The sequence below is a fragment of the Zonotrichia leucophrys genome, chromosome 1, assembly GCF_028769735.1.
Source record: "Zonotrichia leucophrys gambelii isolate GWCS_2022_RI chromosome 1, RI_Zleu_2.0, whole genome shotgun sequence".
In the NCBI taxonomy this organism is placed as follows: Eukaryota; Metazoa; Chordata; class Aves; order Passeriformes; family Passerellidae; genus Zonotrichia; species Zonotrichia leucophrys.
The window spans coordinates 14,437,358-14,458,620 of record NC_088169.1 but is presented as its reverse complement, the minus strand read 5'-3'; positions in this window follow the sequence as shown (position 1 = coordinate 14,458,620).

The following is a 21,263-nucleotide window of genomic DNA, read 5'->3' as shown; positions in this document are numbered from 1 at the left end:
CCAAAGCACAGATGAGCAAAGGTTTGATCCTGCCCCTGTGATCCTTCCAGGCCTCAGCTCCCCGGCCATACATAGGGCTTCTTTGAACTACACTGGTACAACTTGTGTAAGGAGTTCCAGCCTATTAAACTATTCCCTGGGGAGTTTTTCTCACCTAGAAAAGTCGATAATGTCCTCATTTCAGCTAAGCATTCATTAGCTTTCTGTATGCAAGCCATTGAGTGGGCAGGGAAGAGCAGAAGGATGTGTATTGAGAAGACACAATGTTCTCCTCTGGCAATGTGGGAAGACTGGCACATCATAATGTTCAAGAATAATAATTGCACCTCCAGCACTTCCACTACCTACTTGATCAATGTTTAATAAAGATTTAACATACTGATGTTTTTGAAAAGCAACCACCAGTCCAGATACACATCTTGTGAGGGTCAGGAGGAGGGCAATGGAGGAGAACTCTTTAAAATGGCTGAGTAAGACATTTGATTGAAAATAAAAAGAGTTGCAAAGCAAGTTACTATTTCTTTTGCTAAGGAAAAGCAAAATCCCTAATGAAAAAAAAAAATAATATATTTTAACCAAAAACACTGGGAAAGCAGGAATAATAACTGTCATTTGAGTGACTTATGTTGCCCTTGATGTAGGCCAAGCTCTGTAGTCCAGTTGTACATCCTGTCATGCCTGAAGATATCACTCATGCAAACCATTGCTTCTGGGGAACCATTGGCTTACAGGGCACAATGGGAGCATGAGGAATACAAATGGCAGCTTTACAAAGGATTTGGCATAGCACTTCCAAACCAAAGGCACAGGTCTTGGCTGTGCTACCTCTGTTTTCAATGAAAAGCACCTATTTCTGCCAAAATTCTATTGAAGTTCAAGTGATTATTTTATTATATCTTAATTTATTGAAAATGTTACCTCTCCATTTTTGTAAATTACCTTCCTTGAACCATTGGAGGCAATGATGGACTAATCTTTTTTCTTACATTAAAAAGGAGAAAATGTGGTGCTATAGTACTTGACTAATTTTGCTAGACTTCCAAATCTAATAATAGCATTCTTTGTAATTGATTTGGTCTTTCTCAATTCCACTTAAATTAGCTTTCTGCTTTAATTAAATCACAACATATTTTATGCCAGGAGAGAATTGGTCATTTTTACCTGCCAGTATAATTACAAAATATCACCACAATGCACAAGAGAATACTGAGGTCTATAGCTATAAATAAACTTTAGAGTTAATTTTATGCTTCTGTTTTCCCTCCAATATTTACAACATATTTGCATTTCTGATCTATTTTATGCTGCTATGTTTTACAGTGTTTTGCAGATGGTCTTGCAATTCTCAGCATGCAATAATAGGAATTAAATATTTATGGTTGTGCATAACTTCAGTTCTCTCTGCAGTCTTCAGCGTTCCCTGTAGAAGTCAGCATTTGTCAGCTTGGAGCCTGCACTGGCACCAGCAATGATTGTGCTGGCACTGCCTCGTGCTACTGCAAAGACTCTCTCTAGCCCCAGCTCATCCATAATTTCAGTGCATTTCGTCCCCTCCTCTTCACAGAAAAAAGTTATCAAAGTCAAAACTGTTGCCCTACTTTTCCAGCCTGAGGAAGGCACGGTGTGAGAGCTGAGATTTTCCTTTGGTTTCCATGCATCTCATGCACACTTTGGAGTGGGAGGTTTGACGCTGTGGGGACATTTGGAACTCGTGCCTCCAATCAGGCCAAGAGCTCAGACCTCCCTCCCCCTGGCAAGAGTTCACACAAAACACACAAGGAGGAGATGCACAAACTTTCTCCAGGGCCCTTGAGCCTGGCAGTGAGGAACTGCAGGAGTTCAGGGACAGCTGCTCCTCTTCCATCCAGAGCCACAACAGGACAGGACCAGGGGAGCATCCAAGCTCCCAGCAGAGCCAAACCTGCAGCTCACACACACAACAGATAAGTCTTTGCCTCCTACTGTCCTGGGTCCTACTCCCTCCTGGGTCTGGGGCTTCTCCTTAAAACCAGTTCTGGAGCTGTTCACAAACTTCAGGATCCTTTTCTAACTAGTAGACAGAAAAGCCCTGTTAGTGGCAGGCCATCCCATGCATTTATTCTAGAAATTTCAAAATTAAGTAAGAATCACAAAATAAAAGCACTGCTAGTGTCTGTTACAAATGCCTGGACTTTTTAGTTCTTTCTCTGTTCCCTTATCTGACCATCTGTGCTGCTTTGAGAACAGGAACTTGAGTTATTATCTCCACTGTACACAATGAAATGGACCCTGGTAAATCTGCAGGTCCCTCCCCACAACTTTTGCCCTCTGCTATAAATGAAATTATTTTATGGAGTTACTTTAATTATAATATGGTACTTTTACATTAGGCCTAATTTCCTTTCAACAGAGCCTCAAAAGAAGGAGCTTATTTAAAGTGTTCTAAAGCACCTGTCCTTCCTTATTGCCTGAACTTTTCTAATATGAATTCTTGTAAAATGGAGCACAACATGAATTATGTGTATCTGTATTCACTCATATGCCTGTAAAAATTTGCATCCATTCCCTTCCTGCTTTTTCTCCTTGTTGTTTTCTTCTCAACACAATCTGTTAGAGAACTAGTAAATCCTTTACATCAGTACATGTTGCTATTTTCAACCTTGAATGTAACCACCTAAAGAAAAAAATAAAGTCCAGAAAGTAAAAGATTCCTTTGCTATACATACACTTTTTTACTGTTCCTAAATATAATTTCCATTTTTATCTGGCAGATGCTAGGAAGAGAGAGTAATCATTTCTCTTAAAAAATGAGAAAAGCTTAAAAATTTCTGAAACAAGATATATGCCTCCAAAGGGGCACTCACTCAAAATGCCCTGTGTCTCAGTGTGAGCGGAGTTACATGCCTTCCATTTGAACATCATCTCTGAAGTGCCCTGACTGGAAGCACAGTCTGTAACTTGGACATTCATTAAATACAAGTGAGGAAATCCTTTTCACAATGCTGTGCATAGACACAGAAAATTATCCCTTTTGCATAACTGCATATGAGAATTCAAATTTTTTACATGTGTTTGGATACATATGCATGCATTTATATTGGTATATAAATAATATAAATATGTTATTAATTACTCCCAATAATAATATTGCTGCATATTCTGCTGGTAAATTGCTTCAGAAATCTCCCAAGGGATGTTCTTATTGCGACAACATTGTTCCAGCACTCATGTGGAGATTTACTGACAATATAGCCTCTGGTAGCTTCCCATAACACATCTCTACCTACAGGTGCACCAGCTCTCTACACAAAAATGTAACTAAAGTCTTCATACGAAGGCTCACAGCACTAAAGCTAAGATCTGAAAAAAATTTATGGAAATATTAAATATTTTAATGAAATATAGCTATGTAGTAAATGGACTGGTTCAGTAAGTGCTTGATGTAATCATGTACATGTGGCAGTGTCTATCTGGAGAGCTCTGTCAGTCTAAAATTAACTTGAGTTTTAAAAAAAGATTGCAAAATGAAAACAGATAATTAAAGGCAAATGCAAAAAAGTAGTAACTTCTTAACTTTTAGTTTCTATCACTATGACCACAAACTAGCAGCAAAATGCAATCACTGATCCTACTTTTGAAATCACTTAGATGTTATTCACAGCCTGCTGATGTAGTAGATGAAGGCAAAAGAAGGTGAAGAATAATTAAGCAACTCAAAATACATTGCTGCTATACATACACACAATGTGGAACTAAAAGAAATCACATTAGCAAGAAGAACCCATGGAGGAGACCGAGTGCTTTTCCTGAAAAATTGTCCAAACTTCTTCCTTTAAGTAATACTTGGGAGCACATTGGGTTTTAGGGCCAATTGTTCTCACATATTGAAACTGTGGGAACACTGACTTTCTTCATTAAGTCAGAGCTATAATCCATAAGACTGACAATAAAAATATTCATGGTATTCTGTCCAATTTTCAGCTGATTATCATCCTCTGCAAGCAAAGCTGCAGGAAGCAAAAAATTGAGTAACTCATTGAAAAACAGACCAAACTGCTTTTCTCTCACAAAATAAAATGTCCATCTTTGGGAACACACTGGCAAATTTAACTAAAAAATATTATCTGTCCATGATCTGCTCAGCATATTACCTACTTCATATATTATCATTTACTTGAAGTAAATTAACTTAAGCATTGCTAGTTATCTATTTATGCTAATTTTATTGCCAATTATGTATTTATTGAGCATCACTGGGCTTGTAACCAAAAAATCCTAATTTAGTTTGAGAGTCACAACTCTTTTTAAAAACTTGTCCAAGTCTGTCCTGTACTTATAGAAGAACAAGATTGTTCTTCTACAACTCTGCTACAACCATGTAGCATTGTTGACTTGACAGAACTATTGGTGACCAGGCCAAGCACTCATCTGCAGGTGGCTCATGACATTTCACCTCTGCCCTGCAGCTCCAATTGCTCCTCCAGCCAGGCCAATACCAGCATTTCTCACAAAACTGGAGCAAATTCTCCTCCTGTGGCCACAGAGGTCTCCAGGATCACCTGCAACACATTGGAGTGCTCCTCTCAGCTTGGAATCACAGAACCAGTTAGACTGGAGAACACCTCTAAGGTCATCAACCATCAGGGCTCCTTCTGCAACAAGTCCAGACTTTTGGCCTGGGGGTACGAAACTTGCTCACAGGTTTTTGCAGAGTTGCAGTGAGGGACATCCTAAGCCACAAATCCCAAGCATTTGGGAGAATGTTAAGGAAGTATTTGGGAGAATATTAAGGAAGTATCAGTCATTCCTTAGTGTACTTTCTCTTATCTTCCTCTCTCACTTGAGTACGTGCAGCTCAACAAGAATCAGGAAAACTGGTCTGAAATGTATTTCTTTGCTTATGTTCATTAGGAATTACTGGCCAAAATCTGATATCCAGAATTTAGAAAAAGAATGAGGTGACATAAGTTTTCCTCATTCCCTTTTTCCCTTTTCTTTTTGATATTCCAAGGAATGCAAACAACTCACTGGTTTCAAGAAATCAATGAAGACTATCATGTCCCTGCAAGTAAATGAATGACATTTAGACTTTCCACTACACAAGTTTGAATATCTGATTGATTTTATGCTGAAGAATTTAGTTTAGGCAAGCAGTACTGCTAAAGTCTCATGCATCAAAACAAGACAGACTTTCATTTGACATCTCCTGAAAAACAGAGTGAAACTGTCCAAACTCCTCAAGTACCCTTGGACTGCTTGACCTTGTAGGGGAGCTACTTGTATCACCCAGGGAAGTGCAGCATGGAGCCAGACTGTGGCCTCCACTGTGCTATACCCTTCTATATGAATGACAAAATTATCTCAGGAATGAAAGCACAGATTAAAAAACAAGTCCAAGATGTTCTCAGAACAAGGGTGTTGGTAGCACAGCACTAGTTAAAGCTTACAAATTGTGCCAGCAGAAAAAAAGCAGTGCAGAGACACTTCAGCTGGGGAAATAAGGTTGGCAGTGGCTGAAAAATTTGTTCAGACCTTGTGCACATTAGAGCAAAACCTTCCCCAGCCATGTCAGTGACTCCAGGTCACTGAGAACTACAGCTTCCTTCCAAACTGAAGATCTCACTCAGCTGAGTAGTCTACAGTTAAATATCACCATCAGATTTAATTCTGAATTTTAAGATAAATTCTTTTTTTCTGTCATTTGACTGGATTTTCTCACCTTCCTTATTAAGGAGAAAGTTGGACTTGAGTTTTACATTATGACAGCACCCTTCCCTGAGACTGTGTGGTGATAAACAAGGCTCTGCAACTTCCATAACCATTTTTTCTTTTAGCTACTAACCAAGGCAATAACAATTTTATCCGAAAAACACAAATACATTTGAGGTGACCAACAAAGAGAAAACAGCTTTTTATTACCTGAAATATTCTACAAAGTTGTCAACAAAAGAAGAGTGGGTTGACTGAAATGCACATCAGTCAATAAAGCAACAATCATCATTTCAAATCACTCAGGGAAAAAATACATTTATCTGTGGCTGCTTTTAGGAGTGGAAATTAATTCAGACAAATTTCGGAGAGGAATAAATGGCTTTTTGTCAGAACCACCATGGCCAAATTGCTATTACTTTCTGATTTCTAGCATGATGTCAAATCCCAGAATCTCACACGATATATGAGTGCAGAGTCCCCTCCAACAAAGACCAAGGAGAGGATGCAGCCAGAGCCAGCCCCTTCCAGAGCTGGATGGGGGCTACTCTGATTTGGGTGAAAAAAGAAGATGCTGCAGGGTGAATGTGCCAGCTCAAGCCCAAGGCAAGCTGTGCTGCTGCCTTTCAAACGAATGGCAAGTGGCAGGTCAGTTTTAGCAAACAAGGGAGGCACAAGCATTACATCTCAGGAGAGCACAGGTTATGATGGCCAGATCAATACTAGATAAATAACAGTGCACCCCACACAGCCTGCTATCTTAAATCAGTGCTGCCAAACTATGCCTTCTGAAGGAGAGCTAAAAATGACATTGAAGGTTTTCATGTGGCTTTTACTTCAGAGTGAATCCATTCAGCCTGGGGAGGCATAAAGATCCTCTCAGAGAATCTGCTCTTATCCAGCAGCAGCATTCCTGCTTCACCAGGGCTGAGGACACTTCTAATGCATCTGACCAGCAGGGTCACTCAGGCATCCCTTCCCACAGAACAGAGCCCTAATTTGATGAGTATGCAGAGCATAACACAAAAGAAAATCACAACAGCTTTAGACCCTGTGCCCTGCTCCTGTCCCCAGACAACTCCACTTCTGCTTTCACTGACTAGTTCCCAAACTTTTCTGAAAAATGAGTCATTACCTATCCACCCATGATTCTTTGGCAGAAGGAAAAAAGCCTTGTGCAATATCCATCACTCTGAGGGACAGCAGCAACAACTGGAAACCAGCTTTTACTAACAGGGTGCTGCTCACAGAGAGCAAGGGAGCAGTGCACAAATCCCTGTGCCAGGCTCTGCCAGGCTGCAGCAGCTGCAGAGCACCACCCAGAAACCCCCTACTCTAGCAGAGGGACAGGGCTGGCTCCCCAGGACCCCCCCTGACAGGTTTTTCCATGCTGAGAGAAGCCTGGCCACCCTGAGTGAGTGCCAGCCAGAGGCACATCTGCCCAGAGCTGGTCCCAGCACTGCAGCCCCACTGCTGCACACAAAGGCTCCTGGAGAATGCCTGAGGCCTCCAGTTACCCCAATGCCATTACTAACAACTACCCCACACAGCAAAAAATATTATTTTATGCATTTTTCCTCAACATTTGAAGGAACAATCTCCTAAACACCACCTTTCCTTTGAAACTCTGAGTTTACCCAGGTAGCCTGTCACTCTGTGCCTGCCTCACCCTGCCTGACCCCACTTTTCCCACCTCCTTTCCCTCCCCCTTTTGTTTTCTCTATCATCAATGTGCTTCTGCTTAGAATCATTTTTAAATTAAGTTTTCATGTTAGCTCTTTATTAAGTATCTTGATCTAAGTTTGTTCTGTTTGTTGTTCTTATTGAAAAATAAGTGAATGTCATTTAGCAGGTCCATTCCAACCCAAGCCATTCTATGATTCTGTGCCTCTATATTTGCAAATTCTTGTGCAGAGTATAATCTGTGCTGCATCCTCCTGTCATATCATGCTGATAGAGACCCTAACAGCTAATTAAAGATTTTTATACTTTTTCTTTTCTCTGTTTTCTCAGACACAAAGTTCTGGGTTTTTTAGTAGCACCTGATTTTTATGGAAGACATCTCTTCCAGATAGGCATTCTGGAAGCAGCAGCAATAATTTCTGACCTATTATGGGCAAATCAGCAGTATTAAGTGATCTTCAAAGCACTTCTGTAGTTGGTACAAAATGTATATAAGCTGCTCCATTGGCAAAATTATCTACCTTCTGGTGCCATTACACAGAACAGCCTAATATGCATAATTACAGTAATTATGCAGAGTACAGCACAAACAAAAACAAAATTATATGCTGCTTCACACTGGCACTCTTTCAGACAGAAATTCATTTTCAAATTTACAGTATTGCAAATATGGACAACATTATTACAGCAGAATTTGAACATAATTATGCATACCAACTCCACATTAAATTGGTGTTTTCCATGTTCAGTTAGTTGTAGGTAGCTGTTGTGATGTCTTTTTGATAGTACACTAAACCACCCAAACTCTAACAACATGTAAGTCCATCTCTGCTTTTTCTTTCAACAGCATCACTGAAAGTATCACAGCATCTGTAACCACCTGCTGCCTCCAGGCTGACTGACTCTGCTTTACACAGCACACAGAACTAGTAGGAATTGCCAGCCATCAAAAATAGACCTAAAATCACATCTTCAGGTAATTCTAAAAAGAAAGATCCTTCCCTGTTTAGAATTTAAAATATACTTTTTAAGTTTCCCCACCAAAAAAAAAAAAAAAAAAGAGAGAGAGGGAGAGAGAGGAGGAAAATATTTTAAGCAGAATGGACTGTTTCATTTCAGTTATTCAGTTATTATGTTTCATTTCAATTATTTTTAAGCAAAATGGAAACTTGGAGCCCAAGGTCTGAGTCTTCCTACACTGCAGTAACAACCTGCATGAGCACAGCTCTTTCCAAAACACATATCCTCTATATCCTATGATAAAATTTCAAGCTGCTGTTATTTTATGCATATGGTTACATAAAAGGAGAATCCCTGTTGGGACACAAGACTGCTCCGACACTGGTGGGAAGTGTCCCAGAGCTTTTCCTCTTGTCAGCCCCAGCAGCTGGGCAAGGCCCTGGGGTCAGAACAAGAGGGAGATGAGTAGGTAAGTGTTGAGGGTACCTGGAAAGGACTCACCAGGCACCAGAAATGAGACCCTGCTGGGACTGAAAGAGCATCCAGAACCCATCTAGACAAGCAGAAAGTGCGTGCAGTGCTGGGTTGTGACTGCAGGCAGTGAGATGCTGCTGGCACAGAAAACCTGCACTTGGAAACTCAGTTGCTGGAAGAGGAAGAATAATGAGTGGCCCAGTTTAAAGCTTCCAAGAGAAGAAGGTTGATGCCTGTGGCAGTTTTGGAAGTCTTTCTCACCTGTTTGGACACCGGCTATTTCAAAATGGTTTCATCTACCCAGGCTTTTGATACTTGGGAGAGGGAAGACAGAGGAAGAAGGATCATGGCAAGCAAGCTGCTGAGGAAAGCAAAACTGAATAATTTGTTAAGGACTGAATTAGCAGAACAGTTTTCCACATTGTCACATTATGATGACCTCCCTCAGCTCAGAGTGGACACACTGAGACATTAAACCAAGACCAAGGCCAGGAAATGCAAAGATTGCTCATGTGAGAGGAAAGCCAAGAAGCCCTGCTGTGGCTCAGCAGGGACAGGGATGCTCAGACTGATAAAGCATGGGAGAGACAATCAGCCAGGCTCCTGCAGCCACTGCCCTGTCCTGAAAGCCCCAGGGCTGAAGAACCATCTGAGCAGAAAAGTACTGTTTCCTTCCAGATGTTCCTCTGAGTGAAAGTTAAAATGCTAACATTTCTTAAGGAAACAAGGCTCTTCATGTCTGCATCCAGGACTGTTTGTCTTTTGTTGTGTCTCTTCCCTAACCTTTTGTGAACCCATTGGACAATTTCGATCTAATAAGACAAGCCAGAAGTCTTACAGTCATTAAGTTCCTACATATTTCCTGAAAATAGCATGTGGGTGGAAGAGAAAGAGCTCATTAATGCTGCCTGTGGGGGAAAGGCTGGTGAACAAACTCCCACCTTTTTAGCAACCAGATTGCACACAAGGGACAGAAAGCAAGTGGTTATGAAAATCCCAAGTTTGGGGAAAGCTTGAGGTCTGCAGAGGACCCAAACAAAAAGATCAAAACCACAGAACCACACAAACTTTCCTTCTTCATGTGTTTTGACACTCAGTCTTACCACTGGGGATAGTCCAATCTATTTTAGTTTCAGGACCTGAAAAGAGAAGGGGACCAGATGTATTTGTGTTTGGAGTCTAAGTGTGCACATCTGTGAGCCCATGTAAGCTTCATGCAGGAAGGAAACACTCCTGAAATAACATGAAGCTGTCATGTAGCTGTAACTGCCCTGGGACTGGGGAACTGCCATTTGTAATTGCCATTGTGATTGTAGGAACCCACTGATAAAATTGATGGACCCCTGGTTGCCAAGTGGGCTGCCCTGCACAGCAGACAAGAAAGGAAAAGAAGGGATTTGGTTACCACAAAATAACTCAAAACTAGGGTGAAAGCTTTCTAATCAAAGCTGTGGTTCATGTATCAGCTGAATATTCTGCTTCCATGTGAAGATGTATCCAGCTGAACAAATCAGTTTTGACTCTGATAAAATTATCTACTTAATCACATTTACAATTAAATAGCAGCCAGCTTCTTCACTGTTAATATGGGGGTGCTTTTTGTATAGGTATGTTAGCCTGCAACATTCTGTGTGGTCTCTGGATCTCCACCAAGTGCAAGGGCTCAGGCCTTCACTTTCCTTGGCAGAAAATATCCTACAATTTTCCTAAAGTTCAAGGCTTAATTCCCATCCCTACAGCACTCTGACAATATAATAATCTTCAAGTTGTCGCTAAGGAGCTATGGCAATTGAAGACAATGACCTAAAGCAGCTTCTCAAACATCTACTTTTTATCTTATATTCTTTTAATCTTAATAATCACAGAAACAGCATGTAAAAAGATTGAAATATTTTAAATAAGGCAGATGATGTTTTAATTTAATTTCTTTAATCAAAATATTTTCCAAATGTGACCATTTAAAAGAAACATTTCCACTTCAAATACTTGAAAAATAAAACGCATTACATAGAATGATTTCAGCTTCTGACATTTTACTTCCATATATGATTTATTTTATGGGAGTGTTCTCTTCATTTTGCTTTATCCTATGATGCTTTTAGAATGAATTAACTTTATTCCCAGATCAAACCACCTCCCTAATAAGTTCATTTGTCCTTTTGGATGCAGCACTGAAGTACACACACCCAAGCCAGTCACAAATGAAGACTGCTCTGAGTGGAACTCACTTATGTCCAAAGCCCAACTTCTCACAGTTTGCAGGTTGATAAATCTGGAATCACAGACACCTCCCATGAGGTAAGTTGTCTGAAAGTTGCATGGGACTTTGGTTTTGCAAAAGGACAAAAAGCAAAGCAACACAAGGAGCTGGGTTTGGTTCATGAGAGAGAAACCCTTTCAGGAGCCTTGTTCCCTGCAGGGCCCCTGGGCTCTGCTCTCTGCACCAGCAGCCGCTCATTAAAAATGTATTCTTGGTTCACAAAGTCACAGATTGGGTGAGTTTGAAAGGCAGATCCTCCAGTCCTGACCTGTGCTCACAGCAGAGTCAAAAAAAGACAGTTTCTCAGGGCTGTGTCCAGTCAGGGTTTGCACATCTCCAAGGGGTTTTGCCTCGGGCACTTTTTCCTTGACATTCAACAACAGAAGAATTGGCGCACTATACAACCTGTATCAGCAAATTGGATAAAAGCAACCATCTCTCCCTAAAACATAACAGCTCTTATTAGATCAGAATGGTCTTTTCTACTACTGCTGCTAGTGCTACCATAAAATTTCAATTTTCTTTTTTGGACTTTAAGAGTAGGTTTTACGGATTTTTCACAAGTAATTAAAATGTCCTGCCTCTTACCTCTGCATATTTGAACAGATTGCCTCATATATTCTCTAAAACCATTATTAATCACATTTATTACCTGAAGATTTAAGCCTTCACTTGAGTATAGAGAGTAAGGAGGTACTTTTGGAGAGGACCATTTCTGAGCTGTGTACTTCTTCCATTAATCAAGGCACCAAAGGAAGGATCTCCACCAATACAGCTGCACCAGTTCTCAGCAGGCAACAATCTCCCTCTAACATCTGTAAAGCATTTCTTATTTAATAATACCAGCTAATTAAATAATCAGAGAACCACATGTCTATGGAGAATCAGAGAAATATATGCCTGTGAAGACTGTTCAGTCCCAGGCACAAGTGTGAGAATGTGGTTTTTTTCTTCTAATTAGCATTGAAGCTAAATTCTTTCTTAGCTCTTCACCTTACTGCTCATTTGAATTTCTCAGAAGCATTCATTTTGACTCTAAGAAAAGCTGTGATTCAAATCCTTGCAGCTTTGCTGATGCTCAGATTAGATCTCCTCGTGGAGCAAAGTGTTCCCCAGGACAGCTCTGCTTAGCAGGATGCAGAGTTCAGTATTTGTGTGAATCAATCCAGACCATTTCAGGGTCACTTTTAGCAAAGGAAAGCCTGCCTGTTAAGACCAGATAAGAGTGAGGTCATTGATTTATTTTTCCCTCATTATCTGGCAAGGTTTCAGTTGAAGCCTAAACTCATTATCTCTGTGGAAATACAAACACAACTTGGTCCCTTGAAGCAAGTTAATTTAGTTTGAAAACAGTTAGGGAGTTACCTTCTGAATTCAATTAGCTAATAACTCATGATGGGTAAAGGTCACAGAAGAGCAAGGCACTGTGCTGGTTCAAGTTAAATGCAATTCTAGGCAATATCAGAGCAGCACTTTTCCCCTTCTTACTGAGTCATGGCTGCAGCTTCTGGCCACCATCTCCAAATTCTCTGTCAATAAGAGAGACAAATTTATGCCAGAAGGGATCACCTTCAAGGATGAGAACAGCAGCAGTACCTTTGAGGTACAGCTCCTTCAGTGTCTTCCCTTTATATTGGAAATAAATCAGCAGGGGAAGACATTGCCCCTTTCAACCACACTGAATAAAGCCCCTCTACTCACCCATGTTAATCAAAATAATCTGTACATTAAAATCCACATCCCTCTCTGCAGCAAGATGCAGTCAAATGCAGGATTTACTTTCTATTCCCAGCAGTAGAGATGGTTCCTGCAAGGACTGATGCTGTAGGAGAGCCTGTGTTCCTGAAAGAGGTGTGACACTTGAGCATCCCTCATAGACCACCAGCTGCAGGAGGCTGCTCCAGGCTGGGCTGGGAAAACATTTCCAGCTTCACATCCAAGTTAGAAAATAATGCAATGATAGAAACCCTGACAGACTTGATCACAGTATAATAACTGCTGGTGTTACTGCCATAATGGAGGGGAAGTGAATAGTGGAAGGGCGGCACAGTTTAATTGTTCTCGCAAGGAAACACCGGGCTCTGAACCACCGCAGGCAATCACCAGCTACAAGCAGTTCCCTCCTAGAGAAACAATTTTTCATTTTATAATGTGAAAGCAAATTTCTTGCCGGTATTACCTCAGGTCATTAGCTATATTGTAATTCTTGTGTTTTTCCAAACTGATTTCCCCCTTAATTTGATTTTGAGCAGCTGATTAAATTTACCCTCCTTGAAGAAACAGACATTCAATTTAACTCTAGTTCGACATTCTCCTGGTATCAAAATGCAGTTCTCATGGTCACACTTCTTGCTACAGAGTAATTTTGTCACTGTTTTAAAGGGGCATTCTTTAATGTAACTAATGACAATATGTTGGCTTCTCCTGCACATTCATGTTATGCACAAGCTCAGAAGGCAGAACAATAAACTGTACAATGCAAAAGGTACTCTTCAGACAACTAGAAATCATTGAATTACAGGATGAAGAAAAACCCAATGCAGAACTGGTATTCATTTTATTTACTTATCCCAAAAGGAACCAAATTCCATACCAGAGGCACAGGTGCCTCTGGTTCATCACTGTAGTCCCCAGGGCTCTCACCTTCTCAGGTGGCTGCATCCATGAGACCTTCCAAACACATTTTCTTTCAAGACTCTGAGTGGACACCCAGGCTGGGTCTAAATTATTTAAGCAGGGATCAAACCTTGGGATGATGTAGGTCTCTGAGCTATTTTATGTGTAAAACATAAAAAAAACCTATTAAACAGAAACATTATGCAGAAGAATTCTACTGGATCAGATCAAGGTCCACTTAGTCCAGTATTTCACCTCTAACAGGAGCCAGCAGCAGATACCAAGGCAAAGCATTTTAAAAGGGGTAACCATGCAGTCATTTTCTCCACTCTTTCCTCCCCATATGCAGAGCCTGCCACACAGGCAGTTCCTCAGGCACAAACTTCATCTCCTTGCCTATTAGTCCCTGATTTTGTTTCCCTGTTAGTTTGCCTCATTGGTTTTGAGCCCATCTAACCTCCTGACACCCAGCAGATACTGTGAGACTGGGTCCAGTTTAATCACATACCACAAGGACCAGGTTTGCTGTTGTTTGCTTAAGCCACTACCCAGTAATTCCACCTGATGTGCCTTGTTCTTGTTCTGGGAGAAACGCAAACAATCATTTGCTGCTTATTTTCTTGGTGCCATTCATGATTTTAAACGCCGCTATCGCATGCCTTTCCACCTTCCCTTTCAACAGCTAAAGAGTCTATCTAATCAATCTCAATTCAGGAGCTGCTCTTTCTTTGTGAAAACACTTGTCAGGTTTCTCTGTCCCCTTTCAACACTGGCATGCCTTTTCTTAGACGTGGAGACCAGAACAGCACACAGTAATCAAGAGGTGAATAGACAGCAAAATAATTATTTTGTTTGCTGTGTCTTCCCTAGCAATTTCTGACAACCCATTTGCTTTAGAGCCTTGCTCTGCCCTCAGCCAACGTTTCTTAGAATTACTGACAGCTAATTTGAGCTCTGTTCCCTGAGTCACAATAGGTAGTTTAAAGCCCATTTCAGCACTGTACAGTCAGGTTTATTTTTTCCCATGTGTGTTATCTTGTGGTTACTGGCACAAAATGCAGGCTGCCATTTTACTGCAATGCCACTCACCAGGTTTTTTTAAGTAGATTTTTATTTCTCCTACCCTGAATAACTCCATCAAAGAAGCATCCAGCACTATTTAGGACATTTTCCAGACCACTTATGAATATGCCAGACATCACAGAACTCAGTGCAGATCCCTGTGGTATTCCACTTGTTATCTCCCACTGAAATACCTGCCTGTTTATTCCTACTCCTCACATCATTTCCAGCAGGGAACTTTCCTTTCATCTTGCTACTGTTTTGCTTCTTTAGGATCTTTCAAGTGAGGAGCTTATCAAAAGCTTTAGGAAAATCTGAGCACGCTGTACCAAGCAAATCACCCTAATCCACACTCATGTCAGTGCTTCAGACAAAGAGCAGTGGATTTCTCTCAGACACGATTTCTCTTGACAAAAGCCACATTGACATGTTTCCAAAGTCCTTTTTAAACAGAGGTGACAAAATTGCTATTTTCCCTTTCTGTGGTGCAGTAGATGTGTGGGGCAGAGGGGCAGGGGTTCCTGTTCTGCTGCTGAAAGTTGGCTGAGTCTGAGTGTGCAGTGGTTGCAACGACCAAAAGTCCCTCCAGCCCTAACAAGGCCCTGCTTGTCCTTCTGAAGGATGCCAAGAACTTCTTCTCCAGGGATTCCCCTTTAGTGCCTTCAACACAGCCACTCGTGCTGCTTCACAGCAGCAGAACCCTCTCACTGTGACTCTTTCTCCACTCACACTCCTGCTGTTTCCTGCAGCTGCTCCGTTCTGTGAATTAACTCCACACCTTTAGTGCCCAGAACACGCCCACAGAAGAACCCTTCCCTCAGCAGCCAGACCTCTCCTGCAGCCAGGCTGCACCTTCCTTGTGAACTCAAGCCCTTCTGGAGCTCACAGAATCTGGGAGCTGGGATCTGCTCTCACATGAGAGGCCCCTGCCTTTCTCCCCACGTTCAGCCATCCCTGAAGAACATGACACGACAGAGCTATCTTTTAAGAAGGTTTAACCAAACTCCAAATTAAAAATTATGTGGGTTGCCCAGTGAGGAAAATTTTGAAGCCACAGAACTATGCTGGTGCTTCCTTTTACAATCAGAGATTAATCATCTTAGTGTTATGGCTACTCATGTAAAGCCTGAGGCATTAATTAAATTAAGTGACAGTGTTTCCCTAATAGCATTCAGCTATTTGACAACATATCTGGTAGTTATTTCAAATTGTTGTGGCTATTCCAAATAAAATTTAACTATGCAAACACACTTGGTTTCTAATTGTACCTGGTTTTATGTTAATAGGCTTATTCTTATCCTATTCTTATCCCTTTTCACATTTTTCATTTAATGCCTTGGAAAATACAAGCATGCACATTTCAATGGCAACTTAGCTTTTCAGATTATATCACAAGTTCTTCGAGATGTATACATAAAATCAGTAAAAAATCCACCAGGATCTTAGGCACTGCTTTGCATGTATGAGGTGCTATCTGTAAAAGAATTCAATCAGAAAATTCATTACAAAATGTGAGAAATGGCCCAGAACCTTCAGTCTAGTGTATGCTGAAATTTATGAAGTGGTGTTAAGGGAAAATTGTTTCCAGAAGGCATCAGATAAGATAGCAAAGATAAAGACTTCCAAATAAGGAATTGGAAAACAGACACACACAGTGATGTCCAAAATATGCCTTTTTAATTCCAGGTACCAATGCTCTAGTTATCAGGTAGATCTGTATTCACTCACGTGAGGCGAGGCCAGGGATTAAAAATGTTCCTGTCCCTGAAAATAGATATTATGAAGTATGTTAATAGCAATGGAGCATTCTCAATGGAGGAGGTGAGGGTTTTCAGTGGAAGAAAAATACTTGAGTGTTTTCCACTGACACACTTAGGTGTCTGTGTGCATACAGAGGCCATGTGAGCTCATGGAGCATTGTAAAAACACAGGCCCTGAGTTTCTCAGTCTTTTTAATACTGAAAGATGAAACAGCTAAGGTGGCACTACTTTCCTGCTGTGAAACACCCTCAAATGTTTCCTTTCACATGAAATGTCTTTTGAGCTGGACCACTTAAACCCTGGGGCTACACTAAGCACCACTAGGCAGTAAATGGTATAATTTACTGCAAAATTTGTGTACAAAATATCTCTCTCCACAGCACCCCAGAAGCCAGAAGGACACATGCACAATGAATATTTCAGGACTCATAAAGAAAGAAAAATTCAGAAACCATAGGTCCCAAACCCAACCACATTGGGACATTCACTGCACAGAAACTGAGCTTGAATGAACAGTTTCCAACTAATTAAAACCTAACAACCATAGCAATGCTTCCAGCTCTGCATGCTTCACTGAACATTTAATTTTTTCCACTAACTTTCATTTCATATATTTTAGCAATATTTGTGTCTCTTGATGCATTGCTGATGCTCAGATTCAGTTCAGCTTTCCCAAGTCTTTATTCCACACTGATTTCCTCAGGTGCCTGAGTCAACCTTTCAGAGATGATGTTCCTCCAAACCCAAGCCTGGTCCAGCAGTTTTGGGATATTTAATGAGGGCAGCAGCATCCTCTGGGCTGAGTGGGAGCAGGGTAATGCCAGACTCCTCCTGGTGATGCCTGTAACCTCTTCTCCAACCAGGCTCTGAAAACAGCCCTGACCCTGCTGCCTCTCTCAGCAGGTTTTCTGCTGGGGAGGGCAGGCTGGAAGGAGCTGCTGCCCTGTCCCTCAGCCAGGAGAAGCCTGCAGGAACAGCAGGGCAGCTGTTCAGACCCCACACTCTGCCCTTACACAGACCTCATGTAAGAACCACAACCAAACCTGACCCATGGCAAAAGGCTCCTCCTCACTCTTCTGCTTTCAGCCACCCAAAGGCTGGGCACAGTTGTTCAGGAACATCACAGTATTTTCTTGTTTCCCCAAAATCTTTTCTTTAAATGTCTCACAAGTACAGGCAAACTCATCTTTCATTTAAAACAAGGCCTCCATGGAAACCCAGACATGTGAATCCCACATGCACACCAGGAACCAGACAGGTCCAAAGATGTCCAAGTCTCTTACTGCTACTGCTTTCCATCTTCCAGCCTCTCAGCATCTGGGTTTAGCAACACTGCACAAAAGCTCAAGGCATAGGACTCACCATTTCTTCCTTCCTGGCTTGGGGCTGTTATCTGGCTCACTATGGGGAGTGAGGAAAGAGGGAACATTTTGTTGGTGTGCTGGGGAGCAATCACTGCTGCCCAGCAGAGCTCATGCTCTTCCATTGTGGAAGCACTGCTACCACCAACAGCAGGCATCACACCACAAATGTTCAGGCAAAAAGCAAAACCTTCACAGCTTCTGAAAAACAGACAGCCCCTGTAGCCCCAAAAAGACAGACTTCTGTTTTCTTTGAGTGGGTGCAGAAGGATTTAGTACATTTACTGACCAAGCTATACAATCTGTCACCTGGAGCCTTCTGCCTGCTCTTTATTTGCAATTTTTCAAAGAAAGCCCTCTGTGAGGCAGGACATACTGGTGACAGTCTGTCCCTCCCTCCACAACAACAGCCCTGCAGCAGCTCTCCTCCTTTATCAGGAGCACCCAGGAGCAGCAAGATGGGAATGCACCAAAGCACAAAGTGGCTTCAGTGGGACTACAATGAACCCCTGACCCTTAACAAACAGTTGGGTAAATATAAACAGTGATTTGCTCAAGTACCTCCAGGCAGCAGGCACAGCAAGAGGTGACTCTCAGGTGTGCTGCTGCTGCTGCTGCCTGGGGAAAGGCAGAGCACACAGCTCATGGCCCAGCCAAGCCCTCCACTATCAATGCCAACTTGCCACAACAGCTTCTAGATGGCTTTCTAGTAAGCAAACTGAACAAATGGATAACAAAAATTAAATTAACAAAGAGATTATGTCAGATACTTTTAATAAGACATTTTTTAAATGAATTATTTCTTGCTAAACACTAGGAGGATCCAGTCTGTTGGTACTGTGGCTGCAGACTCACCAGGACAAAAAGCATCATGTCAGGCCTCTGAGAAATGGCAGCAAATGTTGCAAACAACCTTGAAGAGTGCTTTCCTACAGGATGATCAGGAGATACAGAATCTGACTTCTTTGGTTGGTTTTTTCTTTTAATGCTGCTTGTTCCATTTCCATTATAAAATACCATCTGGCAGAAAACTTATCTCAGAAATCAACACCCAGGTCCAAGAGAGGAACTCTGCTCCATGAACTATTCTGTGTTATCAGCTTTCTTAACTGGCAACTTTATTCACTCAAGAGTTGCTCACAGCAACTATTTCAAAGCGTAGGCTTGAGGAATAATCCCTTGCAACAGCTATTTGTGCAGAAGGTCAACACATCATTTTATGTATCTCAGCAACATTTACCACTTCAAAATCTTAAAATGTTTTAAAATCTTTTTTAAAATAGGGGGAATTATTCGGCAGCACCTCCCACACAGTGAATGACAGAGATGACACAAATTTTGACACGACAGCTGCAGTTGTAGAGTGGTTCAGATAAACCCATCCCTGTGTCCAGGGCCAGGCTTTGGGTCATGCCTGGAGTGGCACAGGGAGCATTAACTGTGCTCATGCAGAAGTGTTATTTTATTTTCAGATTACACCCATTCCCCTTTTCATCACTTTAGACTCCATACTGAGGAAAACAGTCAGAATGTACTCATTCTTGTCTTATGATTTAAGTGTGCAAGTTGCACACTGTGCTTTATTTTAGGCTTCAAGAGCAGCAGAAAAAAGAAAAGCAGCTGCACCCAACTGTAGCAAGTATAAGTATTTTCTAAATATTTTTGTCACAGACATCTTTTATGAAAAATCCTTTCCTTAGGATTTTTCCTCCTGAGAAGCTGAGAGGCCTCAGGAACAAAATGTAAACAATGGTTATCTGCTGCTGTGGAATGCAACAGGTGCATCTGTGATTGGCTCATGTTGGATGTTTCTAATTAATGGCCAATCACAGTCAGCTGGCTCGAACAGAGAGTCCGAGCCACAAGCCTCTGTTATATTTATTTCTTTTTCTAGTCTTAGTTAGCCTTCTGATTAAATCCTTTCTTCTATTCTTTTAGTATAGTTTTAATGTAATATATATAATAAAATAATAAATCAAGCCTTCTGAAACATGGAGTCAGATCCTCATCTCTTCCCTCATCCTCAGACCCCTGTAAACACAGTCACACATTTTTGTCTATATTTTGATTCTGTAATGGTGAATATGATTGTAGGGTATAAACATACAAATATATAATATACTTCAAGTGTACTACCTATGGTACCTATAACATCTTGAAATCCCTATGCTTGCACTTAAGAATTTGTAAATTTGCAAACTTCTCCAAGCTTCTAAGAATGATGCATTTCTTAAAAATAAGTAAACATGCAATAATAAATAAACCTCATATCTATGTACCACGGGCTTTTTTTCCTTTAATCCTGGGAAAACAGCAGCACTACATTTCAAGTTTAGTTGTGGTTGATCAAATATTTACTCTTGAACAGAGGCATGGCTTCCCAAGGCTACTTGGAAAGTTGGCAAATCAAAGCAGAGAAAGAGCTTTGAGTCTAACAGGAGTTATTTTAGTATTGATGCAAAGTAATTTACAGTTTACTACACAGCTTATATGCTAAGACTATTGGATTTATCTGAAGGAGACTTAAGTCATATACCTATGGTCCAAGGAACACAAATATTGGGTCCATTTCACTTCCAATTACCAAGATATTTTGCTTTGTAAGGAAATCTTTAGGTCCTTGCATTAGACCAAGCAGGCAAGCTGAAATAGCTGAACCTCTGAAATATTTGCAAAATTGAACTGGGATAGGTGAGGATGTTACCATAAAAAAGGTAAAGCCTTCATTTATTTACAGCAATTCTAAACGGAGCACAGAGATTTCTGAAAGAGCAGAGAAGAACTAGGGCCTGTGCACTCCACTTCAATTAAAGTAGAGATGATAGTTTCCTGGACTGCTTCCCAATCTCCCAGAAACTGTGCATAGCTAGCAAAAAAGAAAACAGAAACAAAAATCAAGTATTGATTTCAGTATTCCATAGTGAGCAGTTTAAAACTCACTTTCTCTTACACATCTTCACCTCTTTCACCAGAACTTTCATGGGGTTTTTTAATTTTTTCTTCCTATTCAAGAGATTTCAGTAGCATCACCAGCATCTTCATTCTCAGAGTTTATTTGATAAACTTTTTACTGAAAAATTATATAAGGTTTTTACTGAAAAAAACATAAAACTTTTTACTGAAAAATTACATAAGTTGTAAAAAGTTCACAGAGACTGGGGTTGTTTGTGAGGACTGAATATAGATTTCAATTTGCATTTCCTACACCTGTGGACCTTGTATCTTAGAGAAGAAAATACCAGATCCCAGATTTTAGGGAATTTCAGACTCATGGAGAATAGATGACTTCAGTTCCTTCCATCGGTATAACAAGCATTGTACTGCCATCTAGTGAGCAATGTAAAAGCAACTGACACGACAAAGGTGCATAAACATCTCTCATTGCAAGCCATTTTTCT